The sequence below is a fragment of the Pipra filicauda genome, unplaced genomic scaffold (genome assembly GCF_003945595.2).
Source record: "Pipra filicauda isolate LSUMZ 115617 unplaced genomic scaffold, ASM394559v2 scaffold99_size2403431_pilon, whole genome shotgun sequence".
In the NCBI taxonomy this organism is placed as follows: domain Eukaryota; kingdom Metazoa; phylum Chordata; class Aves; order Passeriformes; family Pipridae; genus Pipra; species Pipra filicauda.
This window is the reverse complement of record NW_024105197.1, coordinates 1,044,878-1,056,594: the sequence shown is the minus strand read 5'-3', so window position 1 is coordinate 1,056,594 and position 11,717 is coordinate 1,044,878. Positions and strand designations below refer to the sequence as shown.

The following is an 11,717-nucleotide window of genomic DNA, read 5'->3' as shown; positions in this document are numbered from 1 at the left end:
AGAAGATGCATAAAGCTCCATTAACTTTATGGATTAAAATGTTAAATTTCAAGCAAGTAATAAGACCTTTTATAGTTCCGATTAATAAAAATATTATATAAAATTAAAAGAAAAGGTTTTATATTTTTGAACATAGCTTCTGGCTGTTTAGTTATTTCTGTGTCAGTATAAAGAATAATAACCTATAATTCGAACACAAATTCCACTCTATTTACAAGAAAGAAATTAATAACAAATATAACTTTTTTTGCCTTATGGAAAATTCCCATACATCTGGGGGTTTTTTGGTTTCACAAACCTCCCATTCCCTCCCCACCTCCCCCACCGCCTCCAACTCCTCTACTTCAGAATTCCATTAACTTTGTTTAATATTTTTCAAAATTGTCATCAAAGGTGAAATTCATCTCATACAGAAGATCATCAGCAGAAAGCCCTTTATTGCCACTACATTTTTTATTTAGTAGGAGGAGGAACATAGAGAAAAAGAGTTTTGGGTTATATTTAGGACTACTTATTCCCTCTCTCTCTCTGTTTCCTCTGTGTAGTTGTGGCTGTTGGCATCATAGTTAAAGGGACTTCTGCTGCCACTTTTTCAGACCCTCCAGAGGTCATTTGGGCTACTCAATGACTTTTACATCCCATTATCTTGTTGAATAGTTGCATACGACTTTATCTTCACATGTGTTTTTCAGCAACATTATGTTTTATAAATTCCAGAACAGAAAAAAGTAACTTGAAAGAATTGAATGGATTTTTGGATACACTTTGTTACTTGATTTCTATTAGTCTGCTTAGGTAATGGGTGTTTTAGGGGATGGGGGTGGTGTTACTAGGGTTTTTCTTTATATTGATGGCTAAGACTGCAGGTGATGCTGTGAACCTGGTTTTTTAACTATTCAAATTGCATGTATATTGTCACCAGATCACATTTGTACAGTTCCTGCAATTTTTAAAAACGTTTTAAGGAAATTAATCGTAAAGGCTTTTTCATTTGTGATATAGACATCCTGGGGACACATACATACACTTTCTAGTGATATACCATTTTCTGATGGGAGAAGGGAAATATCAGTTTTCTTTCATTTTTTCTCTTTTCCTCTTCAATCTGCCAAGAATGAAGTATGGAAACATGTTGTTAATTGGTAAACTACTGTCCTTCCAATAGTTGCTATTCCTACCCTTGGGTTGAAGAGAATTTGCATTTTTGAGACCAGATGTAAGCATTGAGTCTACAGAGTTTTGGTTCCTTCCTTCCTTACATCCACCAGCTTCTGGAAGAAGTTAGGCTTAACCACAGAACTTTAGTGCATAGCCTCTTCAAAATAAGTTCTCATCATATCCACACATGGTATTATATGTAAAAAATGTGTACTGCATAGGTATCTTTGGCTTAAAATTTATTTGCAGACTACAAAATTTTTGCTTTACCTTAAATTATTTCATTACTTACCTGTGAAGCAGCTAGTGCCTGAATCATGTGAGAACTGAATCTCATAGAACACATTGGGAGTTACTGATATTCAGTAAAATAGATTTTGACTGGGAATGTGGGATTCTAAGCATTTTTTCTTTTAAGCAATGGAATTTCAAGACTACAGAACTGCCAATTTAGTTGTCGAAATGTAAAATCTTTTGAGATTTTACCCTTTTATTTAGAGTTTCGTATTTTTAGCAGAAAATTTGGTCTTTTAAAACTTATAAAATACAGTTGTTACACACTTATGTTTGCATTTATTTACCTGCTCTGGTTGATGGCACAATATTCCTTCACACTTTGCTGTTGTGATGATAGAAAACTTGCTTTTCCTGAACAACTCCAACAAAGCAGTAGAATGATTTCTTAGAGAATCTATAGCTCTCTTACTGGGAAATTGGAGCTTTAACTACAGTATAATTTTGAAAAATTATATATAGACTAGAAATTGTTAAAACAATCAATATCCAGATAAGAACATCAGAAAGTCACCAGCTAGTTTCTGCTGACTTTGTTATAGCATCTCAAGAAATAACTTCAGGACTAAATCTACCAAAATATTTTACTCTGTTTGAAATTCTACTTGTCAAAAACAATCACACAAAAATTTTAAGCTGGAATATCTATTGCGGAAAGCCTTAGAACAGAAATGAGGCCTAGCACCCCCAGGAATAGTCATGACCAATGAAGTTGTGCTTCATATAATGGCAGAATAAAACACTATTAACACTTCCATTATGTTTCATAGAGTTCTTAGAGGAGCCGCCACCACAGAGGTGAAAATAAAAAGAGAATTAATCTAGTTATAAGACATAATTGATAACCAAGTACTTTGAACAGTGATTTCATGTTATTTTTTAATTTTAAAATTGAAAAGTGCACTTGAAAATTGTAATTGAAAGCTTTTGTACAGCTGTCTTTTCAGCACTGGAATCTAATCCAAGACCTGTAAACAGACAGACAACTCGCATTTTGGAACATTCAGAAAGGTTCAAGTTCACTGCTGGTGAAAACCCCTGGGCTTTGATAATGTCAAAGGAAGACAGTGGCTTCCAAGAGGTAAAAATGAAATGCAGTGCACTGAATAAAACCTACTATGTTTGGCGGTGGTTTTCTGAAGCAAGGAAGTAATTTTGGTTATCTCAAGCTTGAGAGGGAAAATAAAAATTATCTTGAATCCTGAGAATTTTGCAAGACACAACACAAATTTGCCACTGTACAGGTAGTCTTAACTTCTACTGAAAGAGCTTATTTCTCTACTTGAATAAACACAGTACCAGGGCTCCAGATGCCTTGCTAAAACTGAGGTAGACTGTTTGGCTGTTCATTCAAACTTCTGTTGAATAGTTCTTAGTATGGTAGAGAATTGCATTGTCATCCTGTTTTCAAAGTGATATTTGCTACTATTAAAAATAAATTTTGGGGTGGATAGTATTTGAACCTACTATATAATGGTAACCTTATGAAATCAGCTTGGATCTGTTATGTTATACTGATAAGACTAGCAAAAACATGGTAATATCCCATATCAAATGAGAGCATATGACTTCAGCACATTACATCTCTTTCAGTGCTATTCAATCTTTACATAGCCCATGTGCTTAATGGAAGTACTATTAGAGTGAAAGTAGAGGCAATATTCCTTTTTTTACTTTAATTCAGAATTTTAATATTTTTATCAAGTAAATCAATTAGAATTACTAAAAGGTAATGAAAGAAAAATAACAATAATAAATATGCTAAATTTGAAAGAAAATATGTAATAAAAATCTGTTATCTAGTAGAAAGAAAATATACATATGTATGTGCACTTCCGAGTCTGTGTGAGTAGGTTTTTACAAGGCAGTGGTGAGAACCTAAGGAAATATCCATTTGTTTTTCCACTCAGACAAATTATCTTCCTATAGCCATTAACCAAGTAGACATATGGCATCATTTCACAGAGGAATTTATGTACAGCAAATTATTAATCAGTTTCCCGTTGTTCTTGAAACATGCATTCAGCACAATTGTACTGTAAGCTATTCCAAAAGCAAAAGACTTAAAAATATTTTGGGAGGTTATGATGATTTATTCTGAGAAGTAAACTAGATACATTTAGAAGTAATCTTAAAATTCTTCTTTGGTTTTCTGTTTTTAGGTTTTGGGGTTTTTTGTAGTAGAACTTTTAAAGGAACCTCTCACTTCTCATGAGGCATATATGTGATATGAAAGGGGAAGAGGAAGACCAAAACCTATATAAGGAAATCACTGTATTTTTGATTTGGAGATAGGAATAAACTGCTGTCTAGTATCACAACTAGTCTAGCATGATCCTAGATAATCCTGTCACACTTATCTTTCAACTAAATGACACCTTTATAGGGAAGGGGGATTAGGGAAGATAGACTAGAGTCCAGAAGATGGTATTCAGAAGGCCAAGTATAGATTCTATGTATTTCAACAATTCTTTGAAACTTTTGACTGTCTAATGATGACTAAATACTTTTACATACTATATTTGATCTGCATTTTTGAGACCACATGAATTCCTGTCAGAAAATTCAGATGAAATATGGATATTAAGAGACCATAAAATATTATTCAGTGTAGTGACAAAATTCTCTGTCTTAATTCCTAGATAAATCTTGAACAGTCAGTATTTAATTTTTTTGCAATATTTATAGTAGTAATTTTATTATGGTTTTCTTGACTCTTTTCTGTGAAGAAGCAGCTGTAGGATAGAAGTAAATGTCAGAGCAAAAGGCTTATTTGATTAAACTATGGCAACAGAATTAATCTTCCAAAGGAAATCAAGATAATAGAAGGGTCTGGATGGACCAGGAAATTGATAATTGGTTATAAAGCTTTTGACCTTTGAGCTGGTAGTTCAGATTCAAGCTAAGTCCGCAGTGACTGAAAATCATTACTCTCTGATAGCAGTGCAATTGCTATGTGAAATCAGTGATTGGTTTCATTTCAGTTCCTAGTGAACTGGTACTCACATTGCAAAAATAGCTACTCCCATTGTCAGTTTAAGGAAGAAAAGGACAAGAAAACTTCTTCATTTTCTTAGCTTTACAAGTATTTTGGGAGGTGAGGGATGGGAGAAGCTGCCATCGACTGGCACAATGAAAGCATCAACAGCTACTATCAGGCTCTTGTTAAGGAACTAAACCGACTGTATTCCTGTTTTGTCCACATGACACATCTCACTGACCATAATAAAAGTGGAAGTTTTTTGTGTGATACTACTCTGTACACATTTATAAAGATATTGGTCATTCAAAATTAGATTGTTTTCACTATTTTTAGTAGGAGAGAATGTGAGGCAATAGAAGTTTTTTGGTTGGGTGTTTTGTTTTTTTTTTTTTTTTGTCATTTGTAATTCACAGAAAACTGTTAATCAAGTAGTTTATATGAATCTATTTGACCTTGGGATTTTGCTTGACCTCTTTTGGGTCAATGGATGACTCATAACCGAATTGAGTTACCAAAGATTTATAACTCCTTCTCTGTGTCGATTGTGTTCTTCCTCCTTAATTGGATGACCTGATGTTAATAATTAATGTCATCTAAAACCAGTATCTGTAAGAAATCATTTAGGTTACTGGCGATCTCAACAACCCCAGAGTCATATTAGAATGTTGGAGCATTATGGGCTTGGCAGTGCTGGGTTAATAGTTTATCTTAAAGGTCTGTTCCAACCTAAACAATTCTATGATTTGTCCTCCTCTTACTTTTCTGAGTAAACCTTAGTTATATTTATCATCTCCTTCGCCATCCATTTCCTTTTAACTGTAAAGAATGTGGCAATGTTTGCTCACACGGGCTCACTTCCTGACTCTTTTTTTAAGTTTGCCTGTTTCTTCAATATGTTTTCTGAGTCCTCAGCAAATCAGGAGGATGTTCCATTGCTTCAGCATGCTCATATTACCATGCCCTTTATATAATTTAGCTTAATTTAATAATTTAATAATGTATTTATTCTTACCTATTTCACTACTATCCTTTCTTCTAAATGCTTTTAAATTTATAGTTTGACTGTATGCTATGCATTGTCACTGTGAGGTGTTAGATTCCTTTTCTCTCATATACACCCCCCTTTCCTCACCTAAAACTGGTCCCAAACCCCCAGCATTTAAAGTATAATTAATCCCTGTCTCATTTTTCTATATAGCTAGTCCAGCTAGTAGAGCTGACTAGTAGAGATTTTTGTGTAGGGTTTAGTTCTATAGTAAACAAAACGCGGGAGAGAATAAAAATGGACCATTTAAAACTTGAGTTATGTTCATGTTTTTTATAAAAAAATATATTAGAAGACACTGATTCAGAGGTTGCTGCATTGTTCTTTCCACAGAGAGAAAAATTATTTAGAAACCCACTGGATTTGCGTAGGATCTTTTTGAATCCTTTCAGATGTGTCTTTGTAAAACACGAAGTGCTAGAAGGTGAACAAATATGATCATTTCATAACGCATACTGCTGGTTGTTTTAGTGTAATGGATGCATCTTGCTTTGACTGCCAGCAAAGTCAGGAAACAGCCTTCATGTACTGCAGGCAGAAGAAACAGGGAAAATGCAGAGGTGGATGCAAAGACTCACCCTGAAGCGCTGCAGTCCATGAAAGCTTTATTACTGAATTCTGCTACAGGAATCTCAGAGTTCAGCAAAGGAGGTAGCACTGCTTGTTTTAATATTGATTTGTGAATGAGTAAATATGAAAGCATTATTTGTTGTACATTGCTGCATAATTGTTTTGGAAAGCATATTTATCAAATAAGCCCAGATGGAAATGTTCTTTACAAAACTGGCTATTATGATTTTGAAGAGAGGTCAAAAATTACCTGGCGTTCTTGTTTTTCTAGTGTGTGTTTCATGGCCAAATGTCTGTAAACACACTAGTGCAGTAAAATGTAAAAATAAGAATTTTGAAAAATACAGGGAGAAGTGAGGGTTAGAAAAACATTTTAGTGCATGATCAAGTTCTTTCTGAATGACTTTTTTTGTGGGGTATAGCCTCAAATTTCTATCTTGCACAAAGCCCTTTCGCTCATGAAGAATAAATAAAACGAGAATGTGGAGGAAAGAAAAAAAAAGTAGTCCCAAATGCCAGCTTAACAAATATGTCCAAGAGGGCACAGACAGAAAAACACTATGAAATTCAGTCCACATACAAAACCAAAAGAGAGTAAGGAACCATAATTTTATGTACTGCAAGTGAGGTGACTTCTTCACTTGTTTTACTGTGAAAAATATCTGTAAATGAAAGTGAATGATATTTCACCAAATATGTACATTCTGTATCACTCAGTACTTCCTGCAGTTTCAGGGATGATAACAATCTGATAGCTTTAACTTAGTTTTGTAAATGTGTTCGAAAAGTTTTCTGAATGCAAATATGTTCTAATGTACTCAAATAGAACTGCAGTTCCCAGTCAATCTCAGTTTCAATGATTAATGCAAACTGTATATTACAGTTCTCATGCTGTACTTTTCCACCAGCTAAGTAAACAAGGTATTTGCAGAAAAGATTTTTCAAATTTAATCAATGCAACTGAGAAAAAAATCTATAAGGTTTACAGAACCACTCTACACCTTATTTGCAGTAAGAGTCATTGTGATCTCTTTCTGGTTGCCAATGTTTTTGGTAAGAGGTGCCAAGCAATAAATAACTAGGGCTGTCTGCTGCATGTTAAGAATATTTTTAAGGAAATGGGAACTTGCAGTGCTAATACCAAAAAGCTGGATTCTTATTTGGTTTTTTTTCCTTGACATTTTGAACTTCTTTATTTATTTCTACATCAACCGACTCTAGACTCTTGCAACGTGTATAGTTCTGAGCACATGCTTCGGCTGCTGTTTTGAACTGATACCAAGTGTTATTAATCCATAAAGTTAATATTGTTGCTATCAAATCCAGTAACACAAAGAACTAACACTGAGAAAAAGCAAGTTGTTTTGCTCTGGATTTTTTATTTTCTATTAGTGGTTTCTGGGACATGAGAATTTTGTACAGTGTTGAGATTCTTGTTTTTTGTTAGGCATACTAATTTTTTTAGTGTAATAGCTACAAATAAATTGTTGAAAAGAAAAGGGAATGTGTTTGGTTTGGTAAGCTTAGAGTAAAGTATATGATTTAAATCCTGCTTGCCTTAGCAGGAAAATTAAAAAGAATTCTCCTGTTAAGTGGGTAGGTTTGGTTCTCATGCTGCCTTCCTCCCAGTTGTGGTGAATTTAAGAGGTAAATAGATCACCATGTCCATGTCATCTGAACATTTGAACACTACCAGCTATTGCAATTAGAGTCAATTACTCCACAGTAAATTCATTCTCAGCTAAAAGAATATTTTGGGCATACAAATAATAATTTCTATTCATTTCTAATTATTATTGAATCATAATTAGAAATAATTATTATTTCTAATAATTTCAAATAATTATTGAATAAATACTCTTTCCACTGAAGTTAAAGCAAATGCTGTGATTCCCTCCCTCCACATCCCCCACCTTCCCTTATCCCCAATATGATGTTACTTCTGAAGGTACTAAAAGTGCTTCTGTATTAATCCAGTGGAGAGGAGTGGAAATACTGTAAAACAAGTTATGCATTTATAAATATACAATTTATGTTGTAGTACACTATTTGCTTTTCTTTTAATGTTTCCTTGAAGTATGGAGATTTGGTTTATTACTGTCTGTATAAATGGCTTATTCTCCTCTGCATGCATAATTCACCTGCAACTTTTGAGTTTGTACATTTCTAAAAGCCTTAATTGAATATAATCTAGTTGGTTGGCACAGAGTGGGTATTATGTGTCTCTTTATCTTGGATAAGAACACTGCCTGGAGTGTGAAAGAATGCAACCAGATAGTCACCAGCTTCACAGTTTGTCTTCCCTTGAGTTTTATCTGCTTTTATAGTTTTGTATCTTGATGCCATCTCTCTCTTAATGTCCCTCCAGTCTTAGGTTTGGGCTCCCATGGTTTTTAATTTCCTTTTTCTCTTCCTTTCTATTCATATTTTTTCTATCCATCTGCATTTGGAAATTCCAATATGCAAACAAATGAATGAAAAATAAAAGCAGCAAAGAACCCTCCAATTTTTAGTCCGATTGAAGTAATAGAAGACATTTTCTACTATTTGTTTTTTTGTTTGTTTCTGTTCCACCTAATCATCCAAACATTAGGTTAAGGTTCAAACAAGAATATGCCTCAGAGCTGCGATTGGTACCAGTTCAGGATGGGCTGATTATGGAAGTTGCTTCTCTTAGTTAACAAATTGCACATATGAAAAAGATTACCATCCTGCCATATATGATACTGATTTATACCATTATGGTAGTGACAAAATTGGCTGCAAAACTGTTGTGAAAAAAACAAATCATCATATGTGATGTCCCTAGCTTGTATTATCACTCCTCCATCCTTTTCAAAAGAAATCTTTGTATGTTTATTTTCATGTTGTGATGAATGATAGCTAACACAAAGGAAAGCCAGTCAAGGCAATGCATACAAATCAGAGACATAATATGATGTTCTGCAGTAATGCCTATTTGCAGTAAAATCCCACAAGTTTCAGACAGCTAAGGAACGTGAGCAATTTAATTCTGAATATTTGTTCAATGGGGTCCATCATCTTGAAGCGGTATCTATGTCGTGCTCCTCATCTTGTCAGAAAAAGTGCTTTTTGGTGGTCTGGTAATATTTTTTTTTATAGTTTTAAATTCCTAATAACACAAATCACTGTGCTTTTGCTGTTAATTTTTTTCATTCTCATGAGAAAAAACAATTGGCAAAGACAATTTAACTCTTGTATGTCTTTTACAGACTTTAGTGACCCAATCAGCTGAGGATTGTGGTGAATGAGGCCATCTAAGGGCTGAACTTCACTGATATAAAGTCTTGGAGGATGTGGCATCATATTCACAGGTAGATTTTTAAAAAACTCTGTAGATGTCTCTGTCATCTCAAAGAGATCCATAATAATTGGGATGAATTTATTGTGTTAGACCTGATGGATTCAGTTCTCACGTTTTAATTGGTGGAAATGTTTTGTTTGTTTGTTTTGTTTGTTGTTATTTATATATTAAACACAATTTAGCTTTAGGCCCATGAAACTGAGCTCAGGAAATCCAGGATTCTAATTATCTTTGCTGCATATCTCAACAAAAATACTTGATTCAGTCTTGAGATCGCATGCTACTGACCAATTGACTATTTACATAGACCTGTGTTGTATGTTACCTTTTTTAGACTATTTCAATTTAGATGTAGATTGGAGAAAATAAAAGTACCTTTACAGTCTGTTCTGTACCTCTTAAAGGAGAGAAACTAATTTTCTCCCTGAGCTTTGTTTTCATGATGTTTTCTTCTTGTAATTGCATGGTGCTATTTTTGTCAAATTGTATTTGTCTCCTTTCAAATGCATACCTTAGCAAAACCTCTTTCACAGGAGTCAAAAACAATGTCATAAACTTCCTCATGTTTATTAATATACTATTGTCTACTTCAGTTGTTGCTTATTGAAAGTACTATAAACTGGTTTTACTATATTTTTGACTTGATACTGGGGATGACAAAAAAAATCAGTCATCAGGTAGGTGTGAATTTTAAAACTTTGAAGTTAATTATGAAGTATTTTGAGGTAAAAGCCTAAAGGAGTTTGCGGTGCAGTCTCCTGAAAATGGTAACAGCTGGTGAATTTTTGGGGTTATACTTTATTTTTAGTAATTTAGTCTATGAAGCATTGTATTCTGGAGAAAAAAAGCACAGGTGAAATGAAATTATGAAATTTAGTAATATTCCATGTATCAAAGTTTTGTTGAATGCTTGCTCTGAGCACTCATTTGTAGAATGAGAAATATCTTGATGCCTATTATCTTCTGATGAAATTATATAAAAAAAACAAAAGCTGTGGAGAGTTGGTTAAGGTTGGTTGTAGTTCAATTTCAGTGGAAAATAAAATAAAAGCCTGTTGTGCTTTTTAAAAAGATAATTGATAGTTTCTCTATAGTAAGACATTTTTCTGCTCAAACACCATTTTAAGCATACTTGATTTCAATGGATAATGTACGTTTATGTTGGCCAGTGTAGTTGTGTGACTGAACACAAAGATAGGTTCTTTTACATGTAGCTGCATTTTGGTAATTATGTGATATATCTTATGTAAATATTAAAGATTTGAGATGTATTTTTGTCAGAAATTTCTAATGAAACCTTCAGATGCAAAGTTAGAAGTGTCTGGATCCTAATTTTTTTGCTCAAGTTTGTCTTTACAGGTTGTTCTTTGGGACAAAGAGCAAAATGCACTTTTCAGTCATACATCTTCTCTTACCAAACTCTGGGTTTCTGCGTAGTCAAAAGAAATTAGGAAATTTAGATTATATCACAGTGACTCTGCCGAATACATGAAAAGAACTTCTCTTATTGTCAATGTGATCAGCACTTGTTATCTTGACTGGGCCCACTGGAATTGTGCCAAAGGAATTTGGGGTGGGACTATTGCAAAATTATTTTTGGATGATATATTCTCATGCACTTTGCCTTTAAAAAGTTATTTTTTTGACACCTGGCTTGTAATTTAAATTGCATATTGTTTCAGGGCACTCAGGTGGACAGTATGAGAATGTCATGAGAGGGATAATAGAGAGCAAGCAACATGGAATGATTTTATCAAATTTTATTTTAAATTTGATGACATCAGCACTGAATAGAATATCCTCTAAGAATGCCTGTGTGTGGACAAAGATAAAGCTTGGCATGCTCGACATATTACTTTTTATTGATAATGAGCTTGTATTCTCACTTCATTTATTATGAAATAAAATTTTAAACTACAAGATTATAAAATTAAGCATAATTAAAAATCTATCTCAACTTTTCATACAGGTTGGATAAGCCTATATGTGTTTGATAAGTTCATATTTATATACGTGCCTACAAGTAGAGATGTTGAAATCAGCATATTAATGAACATTTAATAGAGAGGTATTAGAATAACAAAAGGCTATGTATTCACCTCATTTGAAATGATTTTTAAGCGCTCAAATGTTTGTTTTAGCTACATAAATTTCTGCTATGATGAGAAAAATAAGCTCTAGATTTGTGAACTTTGAGGAGCTGAATGGATAAACCAAACATTATGTAGCTGTCTGCTTTGCTCCTCACAGCCCATTCCTTCCCCTCCTTTTCACTCAGTTTTTGCAGTGGAACATGCTGGTCAAAAGTGTGCATACCAGGCAGCAAACAAGGTCATCATTGT

General features: G+C 33.7%; 1 protein-coding gene across 1 annotated transcript in view; it reads left to right on the top strand.

Moving 5' to 3' along the window:
* The first annotated feature begins 9,283 nt into the window (after window positions 1–9,283).
* The window catches only part of LOC113997535 (cadherin-12), a 347,586-nt gene continuing 345,152 nt past the window's right edge, over window positions 9,284–11,717 (top strand). Inside the window, exon 1 of the mRNA XM_039378099.1 lies at window positions 9,284–9,385. The gene's annotated coding sequence lies outside the window, so the exon portion shown is untranslated. The remainder of the gene's footprint in view (window positions 9,386–11,717) is intronic.